This window comes from Narcine bancroftii, chromosome 12, assembly GCF_036971445.1.
Source record: "Narcine bancroftii isolate sNarBan1 chromosome 12, sNarBan1.hap1, whole genome shotgun sequence".
NCBI lineage: Eukaryota > Metazoa > Chordata > Chondrichthyes > Torpediniformes > Narcinidae > Narcine > Narcine bancroftii.
The window spans coordinates 56,885,507-56,901,993 of record NC_091480.1 but is presented as its reverse complement, the minus strand read 5'-3'; the positions used below and the strand labels follow the sequence as shown (position 1 = coordinate 56,901,993).

At 46.8% G+C, this 16,487-nt stretch overlaps 1 protein-coding gene across 2 annotated transcripts in view; it reads left to right on the top strand.

The window, feature by feature from the left end:
* Positions 1-16,487, top strand: part of LOC138747101 (arf-GAP with GTPase, ANK repeat and PH domain-containing protein 1-like) — a 451,715-nt gene that overhangs the window by 361,984 nt on the left and 73,244 nt on the right. The window lies entirely within an intron of this gene.

Genomic DNA, 16,487 nt, shown 5'->3' with positions numbered 1-16,487 from the left:
TCTAACCCTTGCTCCTTACTCTAACCCCTACTCCTCACTCGAACCCTTACTCCTCACTCTAACCCTTACTCCTTACTCTAACCCTTACTCCTCACTCTAACCCTTACTCCTCACTCTAACCCTTACTCCTTTAACCCCTACTCCTCACTCGAACCCTTACTCCTCACTCTAACCCCTACTCCTCACTCTATCCCTTATTCATCACTCTAACCCTTACTCCTCCCTCAAACCCTTACTGTAACCCTTACTCCTCACTCTAACCCTTACTCCTCACTCTTACCCTTACACCTCACTCTAACCCCAACTCCTCACTCTAAACCTTACTCCTCACTCTAACCCTTACTCCTTACTCTAACCCTTACTCCTCACTCTAACCTTTACTCCTCACTCTAACCCTTACTCCTCACGCTAAGCCTTACTCCTCACTCTCACCCTTACTCCTCACTCTAACCCTTACTGCTCACGCTAAGCCTTACTCCTCACTCTAACCTTTACTCCTTACTCTAACCCTTACTCCTCACTCTAACCCTTACTCCTCACTCTAACCCCCTACTCCTAACTCTAACCCTTAGTCCTCACTCTAACCATTACTCCTCACTCTAAACCTTACTCATCACTCTAATCCTTACTCCTCACTCTAACACTTACTCCTCAGTCTAATCCTTACTCCTCATCTAACCCTTACTCATTACTCTAACCCTTGCTCCTCACTCTAACCCTTACTCCTCACTCTGACCCTTACTCCTCACTCTAACTCCCACTCCTTACTCTAATCCTAATTCCTCACTCTAACCCTCACTACTCACTCTAACCCTTACTCCTCACTCTAACCCTTACTCCTTACTCTTACCCCTACTCCTCACTCTAACCCCTACTCCTCACTCTAACCCCTACTCCTTACTCTATCCCTTTCTCCTTACTGTAACCCTTACTCCTTACTCTAACCCTTACTACTCACTCTAACCCTTACTCCTTACTCTAACCCCTACTCCTCACTTCGAACCCTTACTCCTCACTCTAACCCCTACTCCTCACTCTAACCCTTACTCCTTACTCTAACCTTTACTCCTCACTCCAGCCCCTACTCCTCACTCTAACCCCTACTCCTTACTCTAACCCTTACTCCTTACTCTAATCCTTACTCCTTACTCTAACCCTTAATCCTCACTCTAACCCTTACTCCTCACTCTAACCCTAACTCCTTACTCTAAACCTTACTCCTCATTCTAACCCTTACTCCTCACTCTAACCCTTACTCCTCACTCTAACCCTTACTCCTCACTCTAACCCTTACTCCTTACTGTAACCTTTACTTCTCAATCTAACCTTTACTCCTTACTCTAACCCTTACTCCTCACTCTAACCCTTATTCCTCACTCTAACCCTTACTCCTTACTCTAACCCCTACTCCTCACTCTTACCCTTCTTCCTCACTCTAACCCCTACTCCTCACTCTAACCCTTACTCCTTACTCTAACCCTTACTCCTCACTCTAACCCTTACTCCTCACTCTAACCCCTACTCCTCACTCTAACCCTCACTCCTTACTCTAACCTTTACTCCTCACTCTAACCCCTACTCCTCACTCTAACTCCTACTCCTTACTCTAACCCTTACTCCTTACTCTAATCCTTACTCCTTACTCTAAACCTTACTCCTCATTCTAACCCTTAATCCTCACTCTAACCCTTACTCCTCACTCTAACCCTTACTCCTTACTCTAAACCTTACTCCTCATTCTAACCCTTACTCCTCACTCTAACCCTTACTCCTCACTCTAACCCTTACTCCTCACTCTAACCCTTACTCCTTACTGTAACCTTTACTCCTCACTCTAACCCTTATTCCTCACTCTAACCCTTACTCCTTACTCTAACCCCTACTCCTCACTCTTACCCTTCCTCCTCACTCTAACCCTTACTCCTTACTCTAACCCTTACTCCTCACTCTAACCCTTACTCCTCACTCTAAGCCTTACTCCTCACTCTAACCCTTACTCCTCACTCTAACTCTTACTCCTTACTCTATCTCTTACTTCTCACTCTAAGGCTTATTCCTCACTCTAACACTTACTCCTTACTCTAACCCCTACTCCTCACTCTTACCCTTCCTCCTCACGCTAACCTTACTCCTCACTCTAACCCTTACTCCTTACTCTAACCCTTACTCCTTAGTCTAATCCTTACTCCTTACTCTAACCCTTAATCCTCACTCTAACCCTTACTCCTCACTCTAACCCTAACTCCTTACTCTAAACCTTACTCCTCATTCTAACCCTTACTCCTCACTCTAACCCTTACTCCTCACTCTAACCCTTACTCCTCACTCTAACCCTTACTCCTTACTGTAACCTTTACTCCTCACTCTAACCTTTACTCCTTACTCTAACCCTTACTCCTCACTCTAACCCTTATTCCTCACTCTAACCCTTACTCCTTACTCTAACCCCTCCTCCTCACTCTTACCCTTCTTCCTCACTCTAACCCCTACTCCTCACTCTAACCCTTACTCCTTACTCTAACCCTTACTCCTCACTCTAACCCTTACTCCTCACTCTAACCCCTACTCCTCACTCTAACTCCTACTCCTTACTCTAACCCTTACTCCTTACTCTAATCCTTACTCCTTACTCTAAACCTTACTCCTCATTCTAACCCTTATTCCTCACTCTAACCTTACTCCTCACTCTAACCCTTACTCCTTACTCTAAACCTTACTCCTCATTCTAACCCTTACTCCTCACTCTAACCCTTACTCCTCACTCTAACCCTTACTCCTCACTCTAACCCTTACTCCTTACTGTAACCTTTACTCCTCACTCTAACCCTTATTCCTCACTCTAACCCTTACTCCTTACTCTAACCCCTACTCCTCACTCTTACCCTTCCTCCTCACTCTAACCCTTACTCCTTACTCTAACCCTTACTCCTCACTCTAAGCCTTACTCCTCACTCTAACCCTTACTCCTCACTCTAACTCTTACTCCTTACTCTATCTCTTACATCTCACTCTAAGGCTTATTCCTCACTCTAACCCTTACTCCTTACCCTAACCCCTACTCCTCACTCTTACCCTTCCTCCTCACTCTAACCCCTACTCCTCACTCTAACCCTCACTCCTCACTCTAACCCCTACTCCTCACTCTAACCCCTACTCCTCACTCTAACCCCTACTCCTTACTCTGACCCTTACTCCTTACTCTAATCCTTACTCCTCACTCTAACCCTTCCTCTTCACTCTAACCCTTCCTCCTCACTTTAATCCTTACTCCTCACTCTAACCCTTACTCCTCACTCTAACCCTTACTCCTCACTCTAACCCTTACTCCTTACTCTTACCCTTACTCCTCACTTTAAACCTTCCTCCTCACTCTAACCCTTCCTCCTCACTCTAATCCTTACTCCTCACTCTAACCCTTACTCCTCACTTTAACCCTTACTCCTCACTCTAACCCTTACTCCTCACTCTAACCCTTTCTCCTCACTATAACCCTTACTCCTCACTCAAAACCTTTCTCCTTACTCTACCCCTTACTCCTCACTCTAACCCCTACTCCTCACTCTAACCCCTACTCCTTACTCTAACCTTTACTCCTTACTCTAATCCTTACTCCTTACTCTAACCCTTAATCCTCACTCTAACCCTTACTCCTCACTCTAACCCTTACTCCTTACTCTAACCCTTACTCCTCACTCTAATCCTTACTCCTCACTCTAACCCTTACTCCTCACACTAACCCCCACTCCTCACCCTAACCCCTACTCCTCACTCTAACCCTTAACCCTCACTCTAACCCCACTCCTCACCCTAACACTCCTCACTCTAACCCTTACTCCTCACTCTAACCCTTATTCCTCACTCTAACCCTTATCCCTCACACTAACCCTCACAACTCACTCTAACCCTTACTGTAACCCTTACTCCTCACTCTAACCCTTAATCCTCACTCTAACCCTTAATCATTACTCTAACCCTTAATCCTCACTCTAACCCTTACTCCTCACTCTAACCCTTACTCCTTACTCTAACCCTTACTCCTCACTCTAACCCCCACTCCTCAACCTAACCCCCACTCCTTACCCTAACCCTTACTCAACACTCTAACCCTTACTCGTCACTCTAACCCTTACTCCTCACTCTAACCCTCTCTCCTCACTCTAACCCTTACTCTTCACTCTAACCCCTACACCTCACTCTAACCCCTACTCCTCACTCTAACCCTTAATCCTCACTCTAACCCTTACTCCTCACACTAACCCCCACTCCTCACCCTAACCCCTACTCCACACTCTAACCCTTACTACTCACTCTAACCCCTACACCTCACTCTAACCCTTACTCTTCACTCTAACCCCTACACCTCACTCTAACCACTACTCCTCTCTCTAACCCTTACTCCTCACTCTAACCCTTACTCCTCACTCTAACCCTTACTCCTCACTCTAACCCTTACTCCTTACTCTAACCCTTACTCCTCACTCTAACCCTTACTCCTCACTCTAACCCGCAATCCTCACCCTAACCCTTACTCCTCACTCTAACCCCCACTCCTCAACCTAACTCCCACTCCTTACCCTAACCTTTAGTCAACACTCTAACCCTTACTCCTCACTCTAACCCTTACTCCTCACTCTAACCCTTACTCCTTACTCTAACACTTACTCCTCACTCTAACCCTTACTGTAACCCTTACTCCTCACTCTAACCCTTACTCCTCTGCTAAGAATTACTCCTCACTCTAACCCTCACTCCTCACTCTAACCCTTACTCCTCACTCTAACCCTTACTCCTCACTCTAACCCTTACTCCTCACTCTAACCCTTACTCCTTACTCTAACCCTTACTCCTCACTCTAACCCCCACTCCTCAACCTAACCCCCACTCCTTACCCTAACCCTTACTCAACACTCTCACCCTTACTCCTCACTCTAACCCTTACTCCTCACTCTAACCCTTTCTCCTCACTCTAACCCTTACTCTTCACTCTAACCCCTACACCTCACTCTAACCCCTACTCCTCACTCTAACCCTTAATCCTCACTCTAACCCTTACTCCTCACACTAACCCCCACTCCTCACCCTAACCCCTACTCCACACTCTAACCCCTACTACTCACTCTAACCCCTACACCTCACTCTAACCCTTACTCTTCACTCTAACCCCTACACCTCACTCTAACCCTTACTCCTCACTCTAACCCTTACTCCTCACTCTAACCCTTACTCCTCACTCTAACCCTTACTCCTTACTCTAACCCTTACTCCTCACTCTAACACTTACTCCTCACTCTAACCCACAATCCTCACCCTAACCCTTACTCCTCACTCTAACCCCCACTCCTCAACCTAACTCCCACTCCTTACCCTAACCCTTAGTCAACACTCTAACCCTTACTCCTCACTCTAACCCTTACTCCTCACTCTAACCCTTACTCCTCTGCTAAGAATTACTCCTCACTCTAACCCTTACTCCTCACTCTAACCCTTACTCCTCACTCTAACCCTTACTCCTCACTCTAACCCTTACTCCTCACTCTAACCCTTACTCCTTACTCTAACCCTTACTCCTCACTCTAACCCTTACTCCTCACTCTATCCCCTACTCCTCAACCTAACCCCCACTCCTCACCCTAACCCTTACTCCACACTCTAACCCTTACTACTCACTCTAACCCCTACTCCTCACTCTAACCTTTACTCCTCACTCTAACCCCTACACCTCACTCTATCCCTTATTCTTCACTCTAACCCTTACTCCTCACTCTAACCCTTACTGTAACCCTTACTCCTCACTCTAACCCTTACTCCTCACTCTAACCCTTACTCCTCACTCTAACCCTTACTCGTTACTCTAACTTTTACTCCTTACTCTAACCCCTACTCCACACTCTAACCCCTACTCCTCACTCTAACCTCTACTCCTTACTCTGACCCTTACACCTTACTCTAATCCTTACTCCTCACTCTAACCCTTACTCCCCACTCTAACCCCTACTCCTCACTCTAACCCTTACTACTCACTCTAACCCCTACTCCTCACTCTAACCCTTACTCCTCACTCTAACCCATACACCTCACTCTAACCCTTACTTCTCACTCTAACCCTTACTCCTTACTCTAACCCTTACTCCTCACTCTAACCCTTACTCCTCACTCTAACCCTTTTTCCTTTAACCCCTACTCCTCACTCTAACCGTTACTCCTTACTCTAACCCTTACTCCTCACTCTAACCGTTACTTCTCACTCTAACCCTTACTCCTTACTCTAACCCCTACTCCTCACTCTCATCCTTACTCCTCACTCTAACCCTTACTCCTCACTCTAACCCTTACACCTCACTCTAACCCCTACTCCTCACTCTAACCCTTACTCCTTACACTAATCCTTATTCCTCACTCTAACCCTCACTACTCACTCTAACCCTTACTCCTTACCATAACCCCCACTCGTCACCCTAACCCTTACTCCTCACTTTAACCCTTACTCCTTACTCTAATCCTTATTCCTCACTCTAACCCTCACTACTCACTCTAACCCTTACTCCTTACTCTAACCCCTACTCCTCACTCGAACCCTTACTCCTCACTCTAACCCTTACTCCTTACTCTAACCCTTACTCCTCACTCTAACCCTTACTACTCACTCTAACCCTTACTCCTTACTCTAACCCTTACTCCTCACTCTAACCGTTACTCCTCACTCTAACCCTTACTCCTCACGCTAAGCCTTACTCCTCACTCTAACCTTACTCCTCACTCTAACCCTTACTCCTTACTCTAACCCCTACTCCTCACTCTCATCCTTACTCCTCACTCTAACCCTTACTCCTTCCTCTAACACTTATTCCTCACTCTAACCCTTACTCATCACTCTAACCCCTACTCCTCACTCTAACCCTTACTCCTCACTCTAACCCTTACTCCTCACTCTAACCCTTACTCATCACTCTAACCCTCACTCCTTACTCTAACCCTTACTCCTTACTCTAATCCTTACTCCTTACTCTAACTCTTAATCTTCACTTTAACCCTTACTCCTCACTCTAACCCTTACTTCTTACTCTAACCCTTACTCCTCACTCTAACCCTTACTCCTCACTCTAACCCTTACTCCTCACTCTAACACTTACTCCTTCACGCTAAGCATTACTCCTCACTCTAACCTTTACTCCTTACTCCTACCCTTACTCCTCATTCTAACCCTTATTCCTCACTCTAACCCCTACTCCTAACTCTAACCCTTACTCCTCACTCTAACCGTTACTCCTCACTATAAACCTTACTCATCACTCTAATCCTTACTCCTCACTCTAACCCTTGCTCCTCACTCTAACCCTTACTCCTCACTCTAACACTTATTCCTCACTCTATCCCTTACTCCTTACTCTATCCCCTACTCCTCACTCTTACCCTTCCTCCTCACTCTAATGCCTACTCCTCACTCTAACCCCTACTCCTCACTCTAACCCCTACTCCTTACTCTAATCCTTACTCCTTACTCTAACCCTTACTCCTCACTCTAACCCCCACTCCTCAACCTAACCCCCACTTCTTACCCTAACCCTTACTCAACACTCTAACCCTTACTCCTCACTCTAACCCTTACTCCTCACTCTAACCCTTACTCCTCACTCTAACCCTTAATCCTCTCTCTAACCCTTACTCCTCACACTAACCCCCACTCCTCACCCTAACCCCTACTCCTCACTCTAACCCTTAACCCTCACTCTAACCCCACTCCTCACCCTAACACTCCTCACTCTAACCCTTACTCCTCACTCTAACCCTTATTCCTCACTCTAACCCTTATCCCTCACACTAACCCTCACAACTCACTCTAACCCTTACTGTAACCCTTACTCCTCACTCTAACCCTTACTCCTAACTCTAACCTTTACTCCTCACTCTAACCCTTAATCCTCACTCTAACCCTTACTCATTACTCTAACCCTTAATCCTCACTCTAACCCTTACTCCTCACTCTAACCCTTACTCCTTACCCTAACCCTTACTCCTCACTCTAACCCCCACTCCTCAACCTAACCCCCACTCCTTACCCTAATCCTTACTCAACACTCTAACCCTTACTCGTCACTCTAACCCTTACTCCTCACTCTAACCCTCTCTCCTCACTCTAACCCTTACTCTTCACTCTAACCCCTACACCTCACTCTAACCCCTACTCCTCACTCTAACCCTTAATCCTCACTCTAACCCTTACTCCTCACACTAACCCCCACTCCTCACCCTAACCCCTACTCCACACTCTAACCCTTACTACTCACTCTAACCCCTACACCTCACTCTAACCCTTACTCTTCACTCTAACCCCTACACCTCACTCTAACCACTACTCCTCTCTCTAACCCTTACTCCTCACTCTAACCCTTACTCCTCACTCTAACCCTTACTCCTCACTCTAACCCTTACTCCTTACTCTAACCCTTACTCCTCACTCTAACCCTTACTCCTCACTCTAACCCGCAATCCTCACCCTAACCCTTACTCCTCACTCTAACCCCCACTCCTCAACCTAACTCCCACTCCTTACCCTAACCCTTAGTCAACACTCTAACCCTTACTCCTCACTCTAACCCTTACTCCTCACTCTAACCCTTACTCCTCACTCTAACCCTTACTCTTTACTCTAACACTTACTCCTCACTCTAACCCTTACTGTAACCCTTACTCCTCACTCTAACCCTTACTCCTCTGCTAAGAATTACTCCTCACTCTAACCCTCACCCCTCACTCTAACCCTTACTCCTCACTCTAACCCTTACTCCTCACTCTAACCCTTACTCCTCACTCTAACCCTTACTCCTTACTCTAACCCTTACTCCTCACTCTAACCCCCACTCCTCAACCTAACCCCCACTCCTTACCCTAACCCTTACTCAACACTCTCACCCTTACTCCTCACTCTAACCCTTACTCCTCACTCTAACCCTTTCTCCTCACTCTAACCCTTACTCTTCACTCTAACCCCTACACCTCACTCTAACCCCTACTCCTCACTCTAACCCTTAATCCTCACTCTAACCCTTACTCCTCACACTAACCCCCACTCCTCACCCTAACCCCTACTCCACACTCTAACCCCTACTACTCACTCTAACCCCTACACCTCACTCTAACCCTTACTCTTCACTCTAACCCCTACACCTCACTCTAACCCTTACTCCTCACTCTAACCCTTACTCCTCACTCTAACCCTTACTCCTCACTCTAACCCTTACTCCTTACTCTAACCCTTACTCCTCACTCTAACCCTTACTCCTCACTCTAACCCACAATCCTCACCCTAACCCTTACTCCTCACTCTAACCCCCACTCCTCAACCTAACTCCCACTCCTTACCCTAACCCTTAGTCAACACTCTAACCCTTACTCCTCACTCTAACCCTTACTCCTCACTCTAACCCTTACTCCTTACTCTAACACTTACTCCTCACTCTAACCCTTACTGTAACCCTTACTCCTCACTCTAACCCTTACTCCTCTGCTAAGAATTACTCCTCACTCTAACCCTTACTCCTCACTCTAACCCTTACTCCTCACTCTAACCCTTACTCCTCACTCTAACCCTTACTCCTCACTCTAACCCTTACTCCTTACTCTAACCCTTACTCCTCACTCTAACCCTTACTCCTCACTCTATCCCCTACTCCTCAACCTAACTCCCACTCCTCACCCTAACCCTTACTCCACACTCTAACCCTTACTACTCACTCTAACCCCTACTCCTCACTCTAACCTTTACTCCTCACTCTAACCCCTACACCTCACTCTATCCCTTATTCTTCACTCTAACCCTTACTCCTCACTCTAACCCTTACTGTAACCCTTACTCCTCACTCTAACCCTTACTCCTCACTCTAACCCTTACTCCTCACTCTAACCCTTACTCGTTACTCTAACTTTTACTCCTTACTCTAACCCCTACTCCACACTCTAACCCCTACTCCTCACTCTAACCTCTACTCCTTACTCTGACCCTTACACCTTACTCTAATCCTTACTCCTCACTCTAACCCTTACTCCCCACTCTAACCCCTACTCCTCACTCTAACCCTTACTACTCACTCTAACCCCTACTCCTCACTCTAACCCTTACTCCTCACTCTAACCCATACACCTCACTCTAACCCTTATTCCTCACTCTAACCCTTAATCCTCATTCTAACCCTTACTCCTCACTCTAACCCCTACTCCTCACTCTATCCCTTATTCTTCACTCTCACCCCTACTCCTCACTCTAACGCTTACTCCTCACTCTAAACCTTACTCCTCACACTAACCCTTACTCCTCACTCTAACCACTACTCCTCACTCTAACCCTTAACCCTCACTCTAACCCCACTCCTCACCCTAACACTCCATCCCCCTAACCCTTACTACTCACTCTAAACCTTACTCCTCACTCTAACCCTCACTCCTCACTCTAACCCCCATTCCCAACTCTAACCCTTATCCCTCACACTAACCCTCAAAACTCACTCTAACCCTTACTGTAACCCTTACTCCTCACTCTAACCCTTACTCCTCACTCTAACCCTTACTCCTCCGCTAAGCATTACTCCTCACTCTAACCCTTACTCCTTACTCTAACCCTTACTCCTCACTGTAACCCTTACTCCTCACTCTAACCCTTACTCCGCACTCTAACCCTTACTCCTTACTCTAACACTTACTCCTCACACTAACCCTTACTCCTCACTCTAACCCCTACTCCTAACTCTAATCCTTAATCCTCACTCTAACCCTTACTCCTCACTCTAACCCTTTCTCCTCACTCTAACCCTTAATCCTCACTCTAACCCTTACTCCTCACTCTAACCCCTACTCCTAACTCTAATCCTTACTCCTCACTCTAAGCCTTACTTCTCACTCTCACCCCTACTCCTCACTCTAACCCTTACTCCTCACTCTAACCCTTACTCCTCACTCTAACCCTTACTCCTCACTCTAACCCTTACTCCTCACTCTAACCCTTACTCCTCACTCTAACCCCCACTCCTCAACCTAACCCCCACTCCTCACCCTAACCCTTACTCCACACTCTATCCTTTACTACTCACTCTAACCTCTACTCCTCACTCTAACCATTACTCCTCACTCTAACCCCTACACCTCACTCTAACCCTTATTCCTCACTCTAACCCTTACTCCTCACTCTAACCCTTACTGTAACCCTTACTCCTCACTCTAACCACTACTCCTCACTCTAACGCTTACTCCTCACTCTAACCCCTACTCCTCACTCTATCCCTTATTCTTCACTCTAACCCTTACTCGTCACTCTAACCCTTACTGTAACCCTTACTCCTCACACTAACCCCCAATCCTCACACTAACCCTTACTCTTCACTCTAACCCCCACTCCTCACTCTAACCCTTACTCCTCACTCTAACCCTTAATCCTCACTCTAACCCTTACTCCTCACTCTAACCCTTACTCCTCACTAACCCTTAATCCTCACTCTAACCCTTACTCCTCACTCTAACCCCCATTCCTCAACCTAACCCTTACTCCTCACTCTAACCCCCACTCCTCAACCTAACCCCCACTCCTCACTCTAACACTTGCTCCACACTCTAACCCTTACTACTCACTCTAACCCCTACTCCTCACTCTAACCATTACTTCTCACTCTAACCCCTACTCCTCACTCTAGCCCTTATTCCTCACTCTAACCCTTACTCCTCACTCTAACCCTTACTGTAACCCTTACTCCTCACTCTAACCACTACTCCTCACTCTAACCCTTACTCCTCACTCTAACCCCTACTCCTCACTCTATCCCTTATTCTTCACTCTAACCCTTACTCCTTTCTCTAACCCTTACTGTAACCCTTACTCCTCACTCTAACCCTTACTCCACACTCTAACCCTTATTCCTCACTCTAACCCTTACTCCTCACTCTAACCCTTACTCCTCACTCTAACCACTACTCCTCACTCTAACCCTTACTCCTCACTCTAACCCTTAACCCTCACTCTAACCCCCACTCCTCACCCTATCACTCCTCACCCTAACCCTCACAACTCACTCTAACCCTTACTGTAACCCTTACTCCTCACTGTAACCCTTACTCCTCACTGTAACCCTTACTCCTCACTCTAACCCTTACTCCTTACTCTAACTTTTACAACTTACTCTAAACCTTACTCCTCACTCTAACCCTTACTCCTCACTCTAACCCCTACTCCTCACTCTATCCCTTATTCTTCACTCTAACCCTTACTGTACCCCTTACTCCTCACTCTAACCCTTACTCCTCACTCTAACCCTTACTGTACCCCTTACTCCTCACTCTAACCCTTACTCCTAACTCTAACCCTTACTCCTCACTCTAACCCTTACTGTAACCCTTACTCCTCACTCTAACTCTTACTCATCACTCTAACCCTTACTCCTCAATCTAACTCCCACTCCTCACCCTAACCCCTACTCCTCACTCTAACCCTTACTCCTCACTCTAACTCCCACTCCTCACCCTAACCCCTACTCCTCACTCTAACGCTTACTCCTCACTCTAACCCTTACCCTTCACTCTAACCCCCACTCGTCACCCTAACCCTTACTCCTCACTCTAACCCTTACTCCTTACTCTAACACTTACTACTCACTCTAATCCTTGCCCCTCACTCTAACCCTTACTCTTCACTCTAGCCCCCACTCCTCACTCTAATCCTTATTCCTCACTCTAACCCTCACTACTCACTCTAACCCTTACTCCTTACTCTAACCCCTACTCCTCACTCGAACCCTTACTCCTCACTCTCACCCTTACTCCTTACTCTAACCCTTACTCCTCACTCTAACCCTTACTCCTCACTCTAACCCTTATTCCTTTAACCCCTACTCCTCACTCAAACCCTTACTACTCACTCTAACCCCTACGCCTCAATCTATCCCTTATTCATCACTCTAACCCTTACTCCTCCATCAAACCCTTACTGTAACCCTTACTCCTCACTCTAACCCTTACTCCTCACTCTAACCCTTACTCCTCACTCTAACCCTTACACCTCACTCTAACCCCTACTCCTCACTCTAAACCTTACTCCTCACTCTAACCCTTACTCCTTACTCTAACCCTTACTCCTCACTCTAACCCTTACTCCTCAATCTAACCCTTACTCCTCACGCTAAGCCTTACTCCTCACTCTAACCCTTACTCCTCACTCTAACCCTTACTCCTTACTCTAACCCCTACTCCTCACTCTTACCCTTCCTCCTCACTCTAACCCTTACTCCTTACTCTAACCCTTACTCCTCACTCTAACCCTTACTCCTAACTCTAACCTTTACTCCTCACTCTAACCCTTAATCCTCACTCTAACCCTTACTCATTACTCTAACCCTTAATCCTCACTCTAACCCTTACTCCTCACTCTAACCCTTACTCCTTACCCTAACCCTTACTCCTCACTCTAACCCCCACTCCTCAACCTAACCCCCACTCCTTACCCTAATCCTTACTCAACACTCTAACCCTTACTCGTCACTCTAACCCTTACTCCTCACTCTAACCCTCTCTCCTCACTCTAACCCTTACTCTTCACTCTAACCCCTACACCTCACTCTAACCCCTACTCCTCACTCTAACCCTTAATCCTCACTCTAACCCTTACTCCTCACACTAACCCCCACTCCTCACCCTAACCCCTACTCCACACTCTAACCCTTACTACTCACTCTAACCCCTACACCTCACTCTAACCCTTACTCTTCACTCTAACCCCTACACCTCACTCTAACCACTACTCCTCTCTCTAACCCTTACTCCTCACTCTAACCCTTACTCCTCACTCTAACCCTTACTCCTCACTCTAACCCTTACTCCTTACTCTAACCCTTACTCCTCACTCTAACCCTTACTCCTCACTCTAACCCGCAATCCTCACCCTAACCCTTACTCCTCACTCTAACCCCCACTCCTCAACCTAACTCCCACTCCTTACCCTAACCCTTAGTCAACACTCTAACCCTTACTCCTCACTCTAACCCTTACTCCTCACTCTAACCCTTACTCCTCACTCTAACCCTTACTCTTTACTCTAACACTTACTCCTCACTCTAACCCTTACTGTAACCCTTACTCCTCACTCTAACCCTTACTCCTCTGCTAAGAATTACTCCTCACTCTAACCCTCACCCCTCACTCTAACCCTTACTCCTCACTCTAACCCTTACTCCTCACTCTAACCCTTACTCCTCACTCTAACCCTTACTCCTTACTCTAACCCTTACTCCTCACTCTAACCCCCACTCCTCAACCTAACCCCCACTCCTTACCCTAACCCTTACTCAACACTCTCACCCTTACTCCTCACTCTAACCCTTACTCCTCACTCTAACCCTTTCTCCTCACTCTAACCCTTACTCTTCACTCTAACCCCTACACCTCACTCTAACCCCTACTCCTCACTCTAACCCTTAATCCTCACTCTAACCCTTACTCCTCACACTAACCCCCACTCCTCACCCTAACCCCTACTCCACACTCTAACCCCTACTACTCACTCTAACCCCTACACCTCACTCTAACCCTTACTCTTCACTCTAACCCCTACACCTCACTCTAACCCTTACTCCTCACTCTAACCCTTACTCCTCACTCTAACCCTTACTCCTCACTCTAACCCTTACTCCTTACTCTAACCCTTACTCCTCACTCTAACCCTTACTCCTCACTCTAACCCACAATCCTCACCCTAACCCTTACTCCTCACTCTAACCCCCACTCCTCAACCTAACTCCCACTCCTTACCCTAACCCTTAGTCAACACTCTAACCCTTACTCCTCACTCTAACCCTTACTCCTCACTCTAACCCTTACTCCTTACTCTAACACTTACTCCTCACTCTAACCCTTACTGTAACCCTTACTCCTCACTCTAACCCTTACTCCTCTGCTAAGAATTACTCCTCACTCTAACCCTTACTCCTCACTCTAACCCTTACTCCTCACTCTAACCCTTACTCCTCACTCTAACCCTTACTCCTCACTCTAACCCTTACTCCTTACTCTAACCCTTACTCCTCACTCTAACCCTTACTCCTCACTCTATCCCCTACTCCTCAACCTAACTCCCACTCCTCACCCTAACCCTTACTCCACACTCTAACCCTTACTACTCACTCTAACCCCTACTCCTCACTCTAACCTTTACTCCTCACTCTAACCCCTACACCTCACTCTATCCCTTATTCTTCACTCTAACCCTTACTCCTCACTCTAACCCTTACTGTAACCCTTACTCCTCACTCTAACCCTTACTCCTCACTCTAACCCTTACTCCTCACTCTAACCCTTACTCGTTACTCTAACTTTTACTCCTTACTCTAACCCCTACTCCACACTCTAACCCCTACTCCTCACTCTAACCTCTACTCCTTACTCTGACCCTTACACCTTACTCTAATCCTTACTCCTCACTCTAACCCTTACTCCCCACTCTAACCCCTACTCCTCACTCTAACCCTTACTACTCACTCTAACCCCTACTCCTCACTCTAACCCTTACTCCTCACTCTAACCCATACACCTCACTCTAACCCTTATTCCTCACTCTAACCCTTAATCCTCATTCTAACCCTTACTCCTCACTCTAACCCCTACTCCTCACTCTATCCCTTATTCTTCACTCTCACCCCTACTCCTCACTCTAACGCTTACTCCTCACTCTAAACCTTACTCCTCACACTAACCCTTACTCCTCACTCTAACCACTACTCCTCACTCTAACCCTTAACCCTCACTCTAACCCCACTCCTCACCCTAACACTCCATCCCCCTAACCCTTACTACTCACTCTAAACCTTACTCCTCACTCTAACCCTCACTCCTCACTCTAACCCCCATTCCCAACTCTAACCCTTATCCCTCACACTAACCCTCAAAACTCACTCTAACCCTTACTGTAACCCTTACTCCTCACTCTAACCCTTACTCCTCACTCTAACCCTTACTCCTCCGCTAAGCATTACTCCTCACTCTAACCCTTACTCCTTACTCTAACCCTTACTCCTCACTGTAACCCTTACTCCTCACTCTAACCCTTACTCCGCACTCTAACCCTTACTCCTTACTCTAACACTTACTCCTCACACTAACCCTTACTCCTCACTCTAACCCCTACTCCTAACTCTAATCCTTAATCCTCACTCTAACCCTTACTCCTCACTCTAACCCTTTCTCCTCACTCTAACCCTTAATCCTCACTCTAACCCTTACTCCTCACTCTAACCCCTACTCCTAACTCTAATCCTTACTCCTCACTCTAAGCCTTACTTCTCACTCTCACCCCTACTCCTCACTCTAACCCTTACTCCTCACTCTAACCCTTACTCCTCACTCTAACCCTTACTCCTCACTCTAACCCTTACTCCTCACTCTAACCCTTACTCCTCACTCTAACCCCCACTCCTCAACCTAACCCCCACTCCTCACCCTAACCCTTACTCCACACTCTA